General features: G+C 35.2%; 1 protein-coding gene across 19 annotated transcripts in view; it reads right to left on the bottom strand.

Moving 5' to 3' along the window:
* FOXP2 (forkhead box P2) overlaps window positions 1-15,314 on the bottom strand; it is a 404,157-nt gene that overhangs the window by 71,576 nt on the left and 317,267 nt on the right. For 2 of the 19 annotated variants that reach the window (XM_068189945.1, XM_068189944.1), the window contains exon 6: window positions 11,403-11,473. The exons of the other annotated variants lie outside the window; for them this stretch is intronic. The gene's annotated coding sequence lies outside the window, so the exon portion shown is untranslated. The remainder of the gene's footprint in view (window positions 1-11,402; window positions 11,474-15,314) is intronic. 19 annotated transcript variants of the gene reach the window in all.

Genomic DNA, 15,314 nt, shown 5'->3' on the forward strand with positions numbered 1-15,314 from the left:
GGGAAGCAGTAATGAACAGACACACTAATGCTGAAAGTTTGAAACACAGAAACCTACAAACAGGATAAGCAAAAAGATCAAAGGCTACTGACACCTCTGTATATTGTTGCTGAAGATGGTCTGCCTTTTTCCCTCTGACAACTCTGCCATACGAATGTGTATGAAAGGTAAGACCTTTTTCATCTATACAGCAATGTATAATTCAGCTCTTCATTGACACATGCATTTCAAATACTACAGGAAAAAGAATTAAAACAGAAACTTACATTTCTTTTTTAAAAGTGTTTCAAGAACAAACATTATGTAATGCTTTATGGACTAGAAATGTGAGTAATGGGGTATGAAGTTCTAGGGCAACCATACCTATTTGCCTCAGATCAATGACACCCATGAATTACTGATGTCTGAAACTATTTGATGGCCAATAATACTTCATGTTTCAGTTCAGTTTCTAATGAGCTATATTACATGTAAAAAAATATCATCACAACAGCTACAGAAAGCCCAAGGACTATATGGCTCACCAACCAAATTAGTTTTCCAGAACTACTGCACTATTTGGATATCAGAAACCCCCAATCCATTTGCACTGTTTCCTCTCTCACAAGACAATGTTAGCAAGTATGCAGCCAGTAGCCAGGCAAACCATAGCTTGTAACTTTCACAGTATAAATTAGGAGGTGTCTATATACTATTTATACAGTTAAGAAAGAAAGAGAGAAGCTCTTTTAGATGGCAATTCAGACTGAATAAATTGAGCTCTGTTCTGAATTTTGAATTGTTCTGTGTGAGAGCTTTCTTTCCATGAATCACAAGGAACCTCCCCCTGTAGGCATGTTACATTTGGTGATGAGAAGACTTCCTTTCCTTTAGACAACAGAGAAAACCAGCAGTGCATGAGCAAACCCCACACAAGTGAAGAAGAAAAGAACTACCCAGGTGTAGACACTTGGAGCCACTAAAATTATTCCTGAAGTGGAATATCTTGTATGCTTTCAAACCAGGACTATGTGACCTACAGATCGTCCTCCATATATACATCATATAGTATAAATTAAAATGTATTGTTAATCTTACAGTTTGAAAAAAATCAATATACTGTCTTAATGATGGAATTATTTCACTGTTGTTGTGTTTCAATTCTCAGTGGACACAAGACAACTTTAGAAAATTTCAGCTAACTACTGACCATGGTGACTTAGGTTTCTACTAGTTTAAAGGAACTCCAACAGCACATTGTATTTTAAAGCAATTTAATTTGATACTCATATTTTCCAACAAAATGCATCCAAATAAATTGAAATACTCCTTCTCCACATGACGAAATCAAACTCCATCCCAGGAAACTCAATTACCACCTCCTTCAAATTTTCTGCATTTGCATTTTGTTTGTGCTGTAAAATGTGCACAGGCTGAAGGTTCTCATCTGTATTTCCAGATCCACTAAGTGCATAATTGTTCTGATCCCCTCTAAGAGTTTCTGCTTTAAGAGGAAGTAGAGACTAGCCAAGAGAAACATCTCTCCCAACTCACCAGAACAACACTTGTGCCATTTTCCAGCTTAAAGATCAAGAATGTGAAACCTGTACATACAAAATGGTGGCAACTCCACCTTCCCAAAAAAACCCCAATCTTCAAATAGTAAACACAAACCCAGATACAATCAGAAAATAATTCAGCTCAACTACATCTTGAATACTTGAAATACTGAATTGAAATGTGTTCCTCTCTTTTCCCCAACTAGACAGGGAACTAAAATGAAGCATTACACCCAGTGCAAAAACAGGAGAATGAATCAGGGTCTATTTTGGAATTATGGAGATTGCTATTATTAGAACATGCACAACCAGCATCTGTGCAGTATGATTTTCAAAGTTACAGAATCCCCAAGCCACAGTCTCACTAAAGGACATATGTATAATTGCCAGACCTTCACATCTATCTACCTTGATGCTTTTCTGTGCACTGAAGCACTCTTATGCCTCAGTCTTCTGCATCGTTTCCCTAAGCTTAAAGTTTTGGAAAATACCTTGCAATTTTCCCTTGCACAGTGCTTAGAAAACCTGGCTCCCCATCAACTGGAGGAGCCAGGGCTTTTCCAGCTGCTTCTGTATGCCCATGTAAAATCTATGCTGCTGTATATTTAAATGTGCACATAAGCATGTTCTGTGCCTAACCTTGGTATCACTTAGATATTAAGAAAATATTTCTTTGAAATGAATATTTCAAAACATATTTTTCCTAGTCTAAAGATTTACTCCTTTCCCTCCCCATTCCCCTCCCTCCCCCACCCCCCCATTTCTTAAACAACAACATGTAGCTATTACCACCAGCAAAATAAAGATAACTTTATATGGGTGCAAATGACAGAAAAAAAATTCTGTCTCCAGCTGACATAAAATAGTCTAGGCATAAACTGTGGCCAGCATGTGGATTACAGAGCTACTCTCACCTGTAACCCTTGCACATAAGATGTAAAAAAATGCCAGTTTAGGACTGTTTCAGATAGAAAGGTAAGACTACCCGGGTCACAATGATTTGAGTATCACTGCCACCTTGCCCAGGACACACACAACATACCCAAGATTTCCATTCCAAATCCTCTCCCCTCTCCTTTGAGTCATGGCAGCCATAGCAAAGGCACATGCTGCAGGTGCAGAAGACTGAAAACAGAATATCCAAGCATATCAGTAGCATATCTTATGTATATTATTTAGATAGAGATAAAAGAAACATTTTTTGATCTCAGGCAAAGTAGCCTTTAATAGGACAGTTCTCCATTTACCCTGTCAAGGCTGACAAGTACTCTGTAGCTTTATGTACATTTATCAGGAGTGCATGGGGATTAACTGGTGTTAGTTGCTTCTACCTCTGGGTAAAATGGATGGATCTCACTCAAATGTAAGCAATAAAAACTATCATTTGGCCCAAAGAGCAGCTGATGTGGACAATTCTCAGGCTTTCAAGAAGTGTTGAGATTAAGCCAATGCACCTATTTCCCTGTCTGGTGGTTGAATAAAATCGCTTATCTGTCCACTTTAGGCCCTTTTGACCAGTTTGTGATAAAAGGGGGCCATACCAGCAATCATGAAATGCAGGTCTGAAGCCCATCTATCTGCTTCTTGGAGCAGCTGAAGCAAGCTGCATTCAAGCTCTTCACTACAAAAAAATTAATTTTGTGTACAGTAAGACAAAGAACGGGTAAAGCTGGCTGTAAAGAGAATAAGGAGATGATGCAGTCACCAATTCATTTCTAACCATTACCATTAGTGCTGCCCACAGAACAGCCACATATTAAAACAGCACAAGAAAACAAAAACAGTGACCAACACTGTCAAGAGATGCCAGAACTAGGGCAAGAAATCACTCATCAGGCCAGGGAACTGCTATGTAGTTTTTCACATTTACGTGAACCTTTCTATATGTGACCTTTCTATAGCAATTTGACAAGAGATTGTCATTAATTAAAACTTTTAAAACAGTCCAGTGCAATTTAGAATAATTTGCCAATACTTATTGTTTATGTGTCTTTAGGGTGTGTAATGCAAATTTGTGTTTTAACGTTCTAGACAAATAGAAACCACTGCAGCATTTCATGGTCTTGTGATGTGTTATATGAATAAGAGGGTTCCAATTTTTTCTATTCTGTAGAAAGTGCAGGCATATTTCTACATGAGTAGAAATTTCCGATAATGTTTTGCTATCTTTCTTGCTGTTTGGTCATACAAACACACCTATTTGTATATCAAATGCAGTGTTTCAGAACTGTGGTCAAATCTGCCCTGGTGTGCAACAACATGTTTATTAGCATTAATACTTTTTCAGTATTAGCATGAATACTTTCAGCCAAATAGACAAATTTATCATGGCAAAAGCTCTCTCTCTTTGTCTCTTATTAGATACCCGAGCCTGACAGGGAACTGATTAGAATATTAACATTAATAATTTCATATTATCCTATGTACTATGACTTGGGCCAGGTTTGTACAATAACATATTAACCATCTTACTGATATGTCTGCTTTCCCTGAGCACTTTCTAGAGGCAGCAAAAGACAATGTGCAAATCCATTGACTAGTCCGATACGTGTAAAACCGTCATTGTCCTCATCTGTCTCTGTTTTCTACTGCAGACACAGGTTAGACTGACTTTGCTTCTAACAAGACTACCTAAAATTAAATGCCCTAGGTTAGGCAAGATGAATTTGGACTTTTTTACAGTTCATTTGAAAAGCCACAGGGCTCTAGGGTGATAGTGGCAGAAAAACTGTCTCATGTGTCATGTGTTGCTCTCAAGCAACCAAAGATTTACAGCACTAATTCAAATAACACAGGGCTATCCAGAACAGAATACAGAAAAAACTGCACATAAACTGGGGTAAATATAGTTTAGCAATATCTGTCAAGGAGAGACCTGAAAGCTGTCCATGGTTTCAACAGCTGGTATTGTTTGAATGTTTGTGCTATCCAGGTGCCTCCCACCAGGCATTACACCAGTCCCCAGTCCCACTCCTACAACACAGCCCAAAGCAGCAGTTTCCTCAATACACTGCTCCTTTCCCCAGAAACACTTCCATCAGCAATCTTGGGAGACTGCCAACACGCAGCATATCTTTAAGTACATTCCATTTACTGAAATGTCACCTCCTTCATTAGACACAGGTGAGTGTCTCTGTCCTTTCACTGACTTTCTATGCCACCTGCCAATGTTCTGGGATATTTTTTCAAGATTACGGAAATACTTTTTTTGGTTTTTTCAATTTGTTTGTAGTCTACAGGTTTAGTACCAAAATATGAAGTGCTACCTAGGGGTGAAGCAAATTTAAAGATTGCTTCAGGAATTACATTGTTCTCTTCCTTCAGTGATAAGACACCTTTAAACTGAGAGATAGGAGTTTTTGATATAGGAAGAAACTCTTAAATGTGAGGTGGTGACAGGTTGTCCAGAGAGGCTGTGCATGCCCCAGCCTTGGAAGTGTTAAAGGCAAGATTGAAAGGGACTTTGAGCTACTTGGTCTAGTGCAAGGTGTGCCTGCCCATGGCAGGGGATTGGAACCAGACGATCTTTAAGGTCCCTTCAAACTCAAACCATTCTATGCTTTGCCACTGCTTAGGCGTGCACTGCAATGGACAATACAGCTGAAATCCTGCAAACTTGTTACCTCGAGAGTGCATCACCCACGAAAAGGCAACACGTTTTCCGAAGTACAAATATTACTGCTAATAAACCAGTGTTTGTTTGCTTTTATAATTACAGGTAAACAGTCTGTCTCTAAGGGGAGCCACATCAAGAACTGGTAAAGCACGTGATATTCGTAAGTTAACTTAATGAAATACACAGCTGGTTATAGTCACTTACAATGAAATGACTGAATGAGCAATAAGGATGGATCTTCAGTGATACAACTGTTTAGAAACAAGTTCCAAGAACAGATTTTTGTTTGCATAAAAAATGGAACTAGAAAGACACAATTTCTGTAAAAGGCTCACTAAAATAGAACTAGGAAATATATATATATATTTAAAAAAGTTCAGAACGTCTAATGCAAAAAATCATTAGAAATACTTTCTTTTATCACTTTAATAACAATGTCTGATTTGTCAAAATAAATAACAGTAAAAACTCTATAAATATATGTTATGGGATTATTCCAATAGCATGAAAAACTCTAGTGACAAAATGACACAGAATATAGAACTGTCATCATGCATTTACATATAAAAGGCTGTTTAAAACTGACAGCCACATAAACAGAAAATACATGTTATAAAATTAGTCATTTTAAGTATAGATCTTTAAAAAAACTGGCAGAGCACCTTCATTTGAGTTAATTCATTCTCAAGAGGAATCATAAAAATGGTATAACATATTTTCAACGTGTTTTCTTCAGTCTTGTATACTGATAATAGTCTGATTATTTCACTGTTTGAACATATCTTCATCAACCTACCTCAAAATATTTTGATATTTCTTAAATAATGCATTTTTTGTTAAGGATGCCATTATATGTTTACAGAAGTATTATTTATGTTTTCAAAAGATGACCAAAATTGTGATTTATTAGATACTGGATGCAGCTTGTCAGAAAAAAAAAAAAAAAACAAAACATATATAGCGCATCCAGGACTACTAAACAAAATGCATATTTTTAAAGTTCTTATGATGCAACATTTATATGGAACTGAAGATCTTTAATAGGCCTGTAAGGGACAATGTTTTGAATGCTCGACTCCATTCAAAAATAGCAGCAGCACATTTCAAACCAAGCACTGTATGAAACAACACTCTAAGTTTGAATTAATATAAACCACGTTAAATGACTATTGCTAGAAAAAAAAGGACTACTGACAAGCAAATAAGAAAAAGGAAAATATTTTGACACTTCTTACACTGAAAATGCTGACTTCTTTGAAAATACATAGAAGCAGGGTTTATTGCATTTCATTAAAAGGCTGTAAGGGCCAGGGCCACGTCCCACCTCCCCTTTTACCAGCCAATGCAGAGAACCTGGGCAGGGCCTGAAACCACAGCTGGGAGCTGCACTGAAGGGTCTCACTGATCAGGACTGATGGCTGACCAGCAGGCTCCAGAAACGCAGGCTTTCCTCTCAGCCATTCTGCCCTGGATCAACACCAGCACCCCATGCCCCGGGCTGGTGAGTGCCAGCGGCTGCCCCAGCTGCAGCAGCAGCCTGACAGCTGGTTCTTCTCCCTGCTTTCAGGCTGGCAGGGCAGGAATTCAACTCCTCTACTCCCTGTAACTCAGAGCCCCAAAATGGAGAAGTGGGTGGAAACACCTCTTCCTTCGTTTTGAAGTCAATAAGTTCTTAAGACTTTATTTCTTTTAAATCTTTCCAAAACTTTTTTCATGAAAGTGCCTAGGATTTAATAAAGCAGTACTTTCCAAAGCTCTCTGAACACAGTTTCCCTGAAAATTATACATTTAGAAGAATTTGTTTTTATTTGTCTCTCTAGACACAAAATCAATTAATCACAAAGCTTTGAGCCTAAGAAAATTCAGTATTATTTACATCGTTGTGTAAATTTGAAATTTTGCAACATTTGAGACAGAATCCTATGTCAAATATTCAAAAATATTTTCTGTATAAAATTCTATTTACCTCTCACTTTTGTTTAGTTTTAGAAACAACTCAGAGACTATCTTAATGACATTCAGATATTTATTCTAAGAAAAGTAGATGTAACTTCTTACAGTTTTTGTATTACTCATAAAAAAATTCACAAACCTATGTTCATTAAATATATATGCAGGAATAACTGTTGTAAGTACTGAATAGCAATCTAATTTGAATTTTAATTAAAAGAAATAAACTGAAATGAAAGTATTTCTTGATAAAAAATTGTTATGCAAATTGCAGAACAAAAAGACACCATGGCAAGTGAGCTATCACATCCTCTTCTTCAAAAGTAGAATAAATGGGTTTGTTTCTGACAGACATTTGTCGAAAATATTTAAACAAAATTTAAACAAGAGGAATTCCACAACACCTCCTATTCCAGCACTTTCTTACTTTGCTTAATTCCCAAAATTATTGCACATTTAACACAAACCTCCTCTGCATGAAGTAAAGCCAATTATTATCTGTAGACATGTACATACAAGTATAAACTGATGCAAATTTTTTGCAAAGATATAATTAATGATGAAAAAATAATGCCATTTACCAACAAAATATGTATTTTGGAATGAAATAGCTAAAACATGCTTTCCACTACTATTCTCTTACAGAATTCTTGCCATATCAATTAAAACTTTATCAGTATTTTTTTTAATACTGGACTGTATCTTACAAACATAAGAAAATGTACATTTGTACCCAAACACCTGACCCAAGTCTGAAATCATCAGTGAACTAAACTCAGCTACAGCTTTGCCCCCAGGTTTGACAGTAACAACAGCTGCCCCTAGAACTGACCTCAGGATTGAGGGTTGTTTCAAGAGCTGGGCTTACCAAAACCCAGACATATTCATTTAAATACTGCATGACCCTGAATATTTTTCTTTTGACAAAAGACATTATTACAGTTCACATATATACACTGTTTACAGCACTCCTAGTGAAAAGATCATGTCTCACCTTCTGCATAATACCAGAGCTTCCACAGCTCTTCAAGTCTGTAAGAACTCAGACTTGCCTTTAAAGTGATAACTGAAAAACACTTTCCATCCAGAAATTCTAGGAGGTTCAAAGACAGTGTTTCATAAAACAAGACTAAAATATAACTAAGGTTTGCAGGTCCTATAGCAAAGTTTTGCTCACGCCCAAATAGGCAGAAAAACAATCCAGTTCTGCACTATAAAACATGAGCATTAGGCAATTGCATGAAAAGCAACTTAAGTGATTCACAAACAATTAAAAATATATTTTATGAACAATTCAGCTTTTTTTTTCACTTAAAATAAAATTTTTCCAATATGTTCTCATAAGAATATTAGTGAAGGAAATTCCAAAGCAAAAGTTTTGCTTTGAGATGAACCTGACTTTGACATGATGCAACCTTGAAAAACTAGTTTTAACAATGTTGTTTTGAAAATGTAGGAATGATTCAACTTCTTCAAACTCATATTTTTTGAGCCAAGATTTCAGAGCATTTTAGTACTGAAAAATCTCAATAAAAATGTTATAAATGGAATACTTAAGGAATCTCTAATGAAATGCTCAATGCTGAATCAGTTTTATTACTACCGATACTGATACACTAAAATTGTGAAAGATTCCACAATTTTCACTACACTTTTGCTTCTTTCAGTGGCATAGTTACTATTCCCAACCATGGCAAACCCAACTGAGGACAAAAGAATATAATTTTATCAATCTGGTAAAAAACCTCAAGATTATGTTCTCTGAAGAGTTTTCTAAATTATGGGCATTCAGACTCTGATACAAGTCATAACAATGGCTAGAAAAAGTATTTAAAGAGAGGAAAAGTAGAAATATGAATGGTTGAATCAATTAAAAGACCAGTTAAGCATTATTAAGTTGGAATTTTTTTTCTCTATAAACTTTGTGAGCCCTACATAAATATATACACCAAATGCTAAACATGCTATGTATTGTAGTTAAAAAGTTATATATATTTGAAATATATATACATTCTTTTAACTTTCATTTGTCTCCCCTGTTCACAGACAACTGGAAGAGCTACATAAATAATAAAAATAGGAAATAAACCACACTCTACCGATCTATTATGAAGGGAATACTGTTTTAACAAGATCTATGGAATCACATTATCATTCTATTAATTCAATAATCTTGATGTTGTTACAAGATGGAGACAGTTATCAAAGCAGGGGATCATTCTTGTACGTAAGGATCGCATCACTTAATGGGACAGAGGTGTCACATAAACCACAGTGTCAAAAAGATAACAAGTACAGGGCTGAGCCTGGAGTGGCAATGAATTTACATTGGCATACATGGCTCCAACAAAATAACTGTTGTTTGATAAGCATGTAGATAAGGCTGAATTTTAAACTGCTGTCATTAGAGTGCTGATTTTGTGAAATTCCTCAGAAATTGAGTTTTTATTTTATGTGCAAGCACATTCAAAATCTATAGATACTTCCCATTGACAGTGGTTGCACAGCTCTTTCATTAACTCAGCTTTGCAATGACAAATGTAAGAACACCTTCTCTTCTTTTGAAATTAAATTAATATTTATGGTAATTATTATAAAACGACTTTAACTTTGAGGACATTTGTCCTTAGGGTTTGCACAGATTTCTACTAAACTGTTTCCTAGGAGAAACTTCAGGAATTATTCTTCATTATTGGGTACATTCCTTCTTAGAACTGGTAGCCAAGTCAACATTTTTTACACCTTTTTTCATTCATATAGTTTTAGTCAAAAATAATAGATTCTAGGCATGATATTTCTTTCACTACTTCATTTCTGTGTGCAGATGATGGCAGTGCCCACTCCCACTTACATGGCACACTAAAGTTTGAGTCAATTCAAGAATTCAAGAAAATAAACTGGTTTCAGTACAAGTACTTCTACTCTTACAGCTGCCAGGCTCTGCTATATATATGTTTTGGTCTCACAATTATTAAAGAGGTATTACCATAACCACATATTTGCTAGAAGATCGTAATTCTAATGACTTTTTAAGCTGACTGCAGGTTTGCAGGTAAAATACCAAGACAGCCCAGTATCCATCTCTGAATGTCATGTTTGTAAGATGGATGGATGGAGGCAGTTCCACTTCTGCTGGCTTTAGCCTGAACTGCTCCTTAGCTGTGGCCCTTCATTTCATACACTTTGTGAACAGAGACATCCTATAAAATCACATGAAGAGAACAGGCTGCATTTGAACAATCATGTGCTCAACTAGCATAGCTAGGTCAATAAGAAGGTACTACTGTAGCTAAAGAGCTACAATGCAACTAATTACATGTAAATAAAACCTTGGAATTTTAGGTATGATGTTACATATATGTAACAAGTAGAAAATTAATAGAAATGAATTAGGTATATGAACAAACAGAAAATGGAGGGGTGGCACAGTGGTTTAACAGACCAAGGATGCTACTTCATTCAGAAATGGTGAATTTAGGCAAAGGCCAACTCAGGACTAAATACCAAAGAATATCTAAGTCCAGCTATCTTTTTTAAGTTCCTACCAAATGCCAGCTTCTTCAGGCTATCAGCATACAGGGTAGGACTTTCTGAATGAATAACTCTATTTCTATTTTCTTCTGTTTGTCTCCCCATTACAACAGCATGATGACTATTGAAATAAAAAATGACTGCTGTATGTTGTATTCTTCAGAAACCAATAGTAAGACGATGCCCTTAATTCCTTAATTTATATTTCTGGAAGTTGTTACAGAGGCAGTATGTATAATGTGTAGCCTGTTCCAGCTCCAGCTCCAGATTTATGCAATAGTTAGTGAATACAGAGCTCAGTTTGGAAATGGATTAGCACAATCTGACGCGAAGCAGAACTGAAATGATAAAGCTGATTGAAGAAGGCAAACCTTACTTAAAAGAATATTCTCTGAATTCTCCTAGATTTCATCCTTAGTATTAACTAAAACAAGATTACATGGCCAAAATCTTTTTGTACCGGTTCATTTTTTGCAGATTAATCCTGGCTGATAATGAAAACTACCATCAAGCTAGCTGCAGGTAAAATAAAGTTTGCATGGCCATCATACTGGCATTTCAAAAGCACAGGATAAGTCTCATACTGTGACATTTAAAAGGCAAGAAATCCCACTTAGATTCTTTACTTGTACTTTGTGTCAATCATGCTACTTGGCACAGAGCAGAAGTGTTGTCAGGAATACTGTCTACATCCTGAGTGAAAAACAAAACTCCAAAAGTGCATGTGAGGGAGAGAAACTATAGAAATGAGGAAAAAATTCACTTACATTTATCCAAGATGGCTGTCGCTATTACTGTTGAAACTCTGCTATGGGCTGAGGTCACAAGACCCTGTAAGCTAAAATAGAGAAGCTTCAGCTGAGGGTAACTGAAGCTGCAGCACATTAAAATACATTTTAAGGTTATTGGTAATGACTGGAGTTTTAATTTCTTGATCTGTTTTTCCCAAGGCACAAAAAGTGTCTTCTACTTTTTTTTAATCATTTTTCAAGCCTAGAGGGAAGAGATTTTCAGTATCATCCTCTACCTCAGTGTAAGTCTGTATGTATGTTATATACCATACATGATAAGAAAAGTATGATGGTTTCATTGCTGTGAGTTTGGAGTTGCCACATTATTCACAAATGGAGAAACCACACATTATTTATGCAGATTCTCCCAAACAAAATTAGAATGGAATCTTTATACAAAAACACGTCACTATGTATATAGGAAATGTGAATTATATATAAAAAAGCTAGCTTTAAAATCTTCTAAAAGGTATTACAATGCACCACTGAGCTTTTTTTCCTTCTATAAAGGTAATTTTTTAATGATGTACCTTTGAAGAAGTCTGCTAAATTTTCTATCTTAGAAATACCAAAATAACTTTAAAATATTTTTGTATGCATATGAATACCGTAGTCTAAAAATCTACTGCATCTTAACTTGACAGGACTTAAATCATGTCTGTGATCTATTAGGCAGCTAGAACCTACTCTTAATCCATGATATAAAAAACCATACTGTTGGCTTCAGTAAGGGACAAGACACTGAATTTGTGACTAATTTTTGATCAGACATTCTCTCTTCTGGCCCACAAATCACAATACATTTGGAAAACTGATATGCAAAATTTAAAATAAAAATAAAAGAAAGAACAACATTACTGTTAGTGTTAACAGCAGAAATTTATAATAACTGAAGGAAAGAGACTAGTAAAGTTCAGTTGAGAAGGGTGCATGATTAACAACCCTGAATTTTATTATCTGTACTAAGACTGCACATGATAGCTGACTATGTAAATATACACTTGTGGATGTTCACATATAAAAAGACGTGCAATGTGAAAAAAATAAATTTCTGGAGTGTGCCTCATAGACTTTTCTATAACTGAAATCAACAAAAGGAATTCTAAGAACACAAGGAATGTAATGAATCTGAACTACAGAAATCTTGAAACAGTCAAGTAATAACAAAAGCACATCTATTGTATATATTTAATTTATGTAAAAGAATGACCAGTTGCCAAGAAATACAGCAAAGTGTGGAATCTCTGTGCTTTCTGAGCAAACTTATAGGAAAGAAATTCCCATCACAAAATACAGATGTTTACTGCATTTCTTGTGCAACTATAATGTGATTTATAACAGATGAGATTGTATAACAGATGAGAATTAAGGAACTACCAAGATACTACAATATTTTAATGTATTCAAAGAAACAGTGTACACAGTTGAAGCCAGGAAATTCACTAAAACAACTGAACATTAGAAACTTTGCTAAAAAATTCACTCTAGAAGTCACCATCCTCCTAATAAACAAAGCAGTTAAACTCGTAATCTCAAAGATAAGCAAAGAATACAACATGATTCTAAGAGAAACAACCCTCAGGAAAAAATGGGCAAAATTTTCCAACAAAACAACTGCTGCACTTTATTTTTTGTAATAGAAAAGGCCAGCAAATTTTGTTTGAATCCCCCCCAAAGAGTGGGAGAAATGATGGCTAAGGCATTTGGGATAGAACACTAAATACTCTGTCTTTATCAAGGCCATTTCACTACTTAGATGACTAGTCTGACATTTCATGTAGCTTGATGCTATGGGATAGAAGCCACATCACCTGAACACAATATCTCAGCTAAAAGCTAGTTGTTTGCTTTCAACTAATGATAAACACTAGGGGAAAAAAATAATAAAAAAAAAAGCAAACAGAAACAGAATTAATAATTCTCTATAATTCTCTCCCTGAGCAGGGAGACTGCCATAACAGAATTTAGACAATCCTGAGTATGTTTGACCATGTAGAATGTTGTCTAAAATGCCCAGTTTGAATAGGTAAAACTCAATTGACAATAAGTCCAGCTCATTTCATAGGCAGTAATTTTTTTAGAAGAAATGAAAGGGAAAAAAAAAAAAGAGAGAAGTGGTAATGGGGGATATCGCTCTACCAAATGCAAAAAGTCTGCACTACAATCTAAATCTGAAATAGTCATCTGAAGTAATCAAAGGAGAAAAATAGGTATTTCTGTGGCACAATTCATAAAATCCTAATTAGATGTCTAAATCAGATTGCATAATTTGTCTCTTAAAGCTGTGTTGACTATGTGTTGACAACAATGTGTTGACTAAAAGTGCCCTGACTATGAATGGTGACAAAAAGGCCCTTGAGCCTGGACTATTAAGGTGAAAGGCAGAGACAAGGTGTAACCTTCTATTGTCTGGTGCAATAAAGCCCTCTTCCAAGAGACCAATTATCTAACATTGACTACACCTTAGTATGCACCTGAAGTAGTCATTTGTATTTATGTTAAATAGATGTAAAACCAGACTACTCTGTATTGACTTCACACATTCAGACAACATCACAGAGATGCAATGCTCTAAAACTATTTCCAGGCAAACCGCAAAAGTAAAACTGCCAGACACTTCAGTTTTATTTCAGCTATGGGAGGATAACTAATGAAGAACACTGCTGAAATCTTAAATCATTTTGTTCTACCACCAGATGTACGGACATTCCTATAATACCCTATAGCCTATGTAAACAAACCCATCAACCAAGCAACCCTCAAATTCCCTTTTTTCACTTCAGTTTTGAAGAAAAAAAATCTCTGGTGAAATAAAACTATTGAAAATATTACAATCTACACATGTGTGCACACAGAGAGAAATCAGCCAAAGAATCTTAAGTATGAACATTCATATTAAAAAAATCTATTGAAAAAATCAGCATGATGTTTCAGGAAGCCAGAAAGCAGGTTGACTGTGATGACAGTAGCTATTTAAGCATAAGTATGGTTTGAATGAAGTTCCATGAATTAAAAAAGTATGTAAAATCAAATATAGGTGAAATTTAAAATAGTCAGTAGTAAAAACATGTTTTCATTGTGAAATAGCTTATTATAAAATTTCCCAATATTATGTACTCTTCAGCTTTACGGAGCTCATTAGATGAGATGTGACAGTAACCTAGGCCTCTTTAGAGATACATATGACAAACTTATGCAGCCAGCAAAAGAACAATCATGATTTTGATAATCAATTTCATAACTGAATTGAATTTCCAGAAATTATTTGAATGAAAATTAGCTCCCAGCTAGATGGGGGTTGGTACATTTGGTTTAAATTAATCAGGTGGATAAAAATAAAATAACTGAAAAAAACCCATATTATTTTGTAAATATTTACAGATTAATTCAAATTTATCAACTAGGAAAATTAATCAGAAAGCAGATTGACAGCACCTCACACAACTCAGTGATCACCATAAATCCAGACAATGTATCAGATTTCATCAGAATAGAGGTCATGTTTTAAATGAAGGTAGAATTTGTAATGCATTATTCATCCATCTGAAAATATTACAAGGTGGGATACCTTTTTTATAGTTTATTACCATAGCATATTACAAAATGCATTTGTAAAATAAATGTTTAACTGATGAGTCTATGACAAGTCGTTAGAAAGCATATTATAAGATGCAAATATTGTTAAAATACGTGTGCATGTTTAATGCATGAGTTACAGTCATCAGGCATGGTAAAAATTGTCATAAAATTTAACAAATGATAGTAAGATATTTATAAATGGCACCTAAACATAAAGTGTGCACAGAGAAGTAAATGGTGCAAAAATTAATTCTTGAATGAAGGCTCTTTTTTTCTCTTCTCTTTTTACTCATAACAAATCAAGTTAGG

This window comes from Anomalospiza imberbis, chromosome 5 (assembly GCF_031753505.1).
Source record: "Anomalospiza imberbis isolate Cuckoo-Finch-1a 21T00152 chromosome 5, ASM3175350v1, whole genome shotgun sequence".
Lineage (NCBI taxonomy): Eukaryota > Metazoa > Chordata > Aves > Passeriformes > Viduidae > Anomalospiza > Anomalospiza imberbis.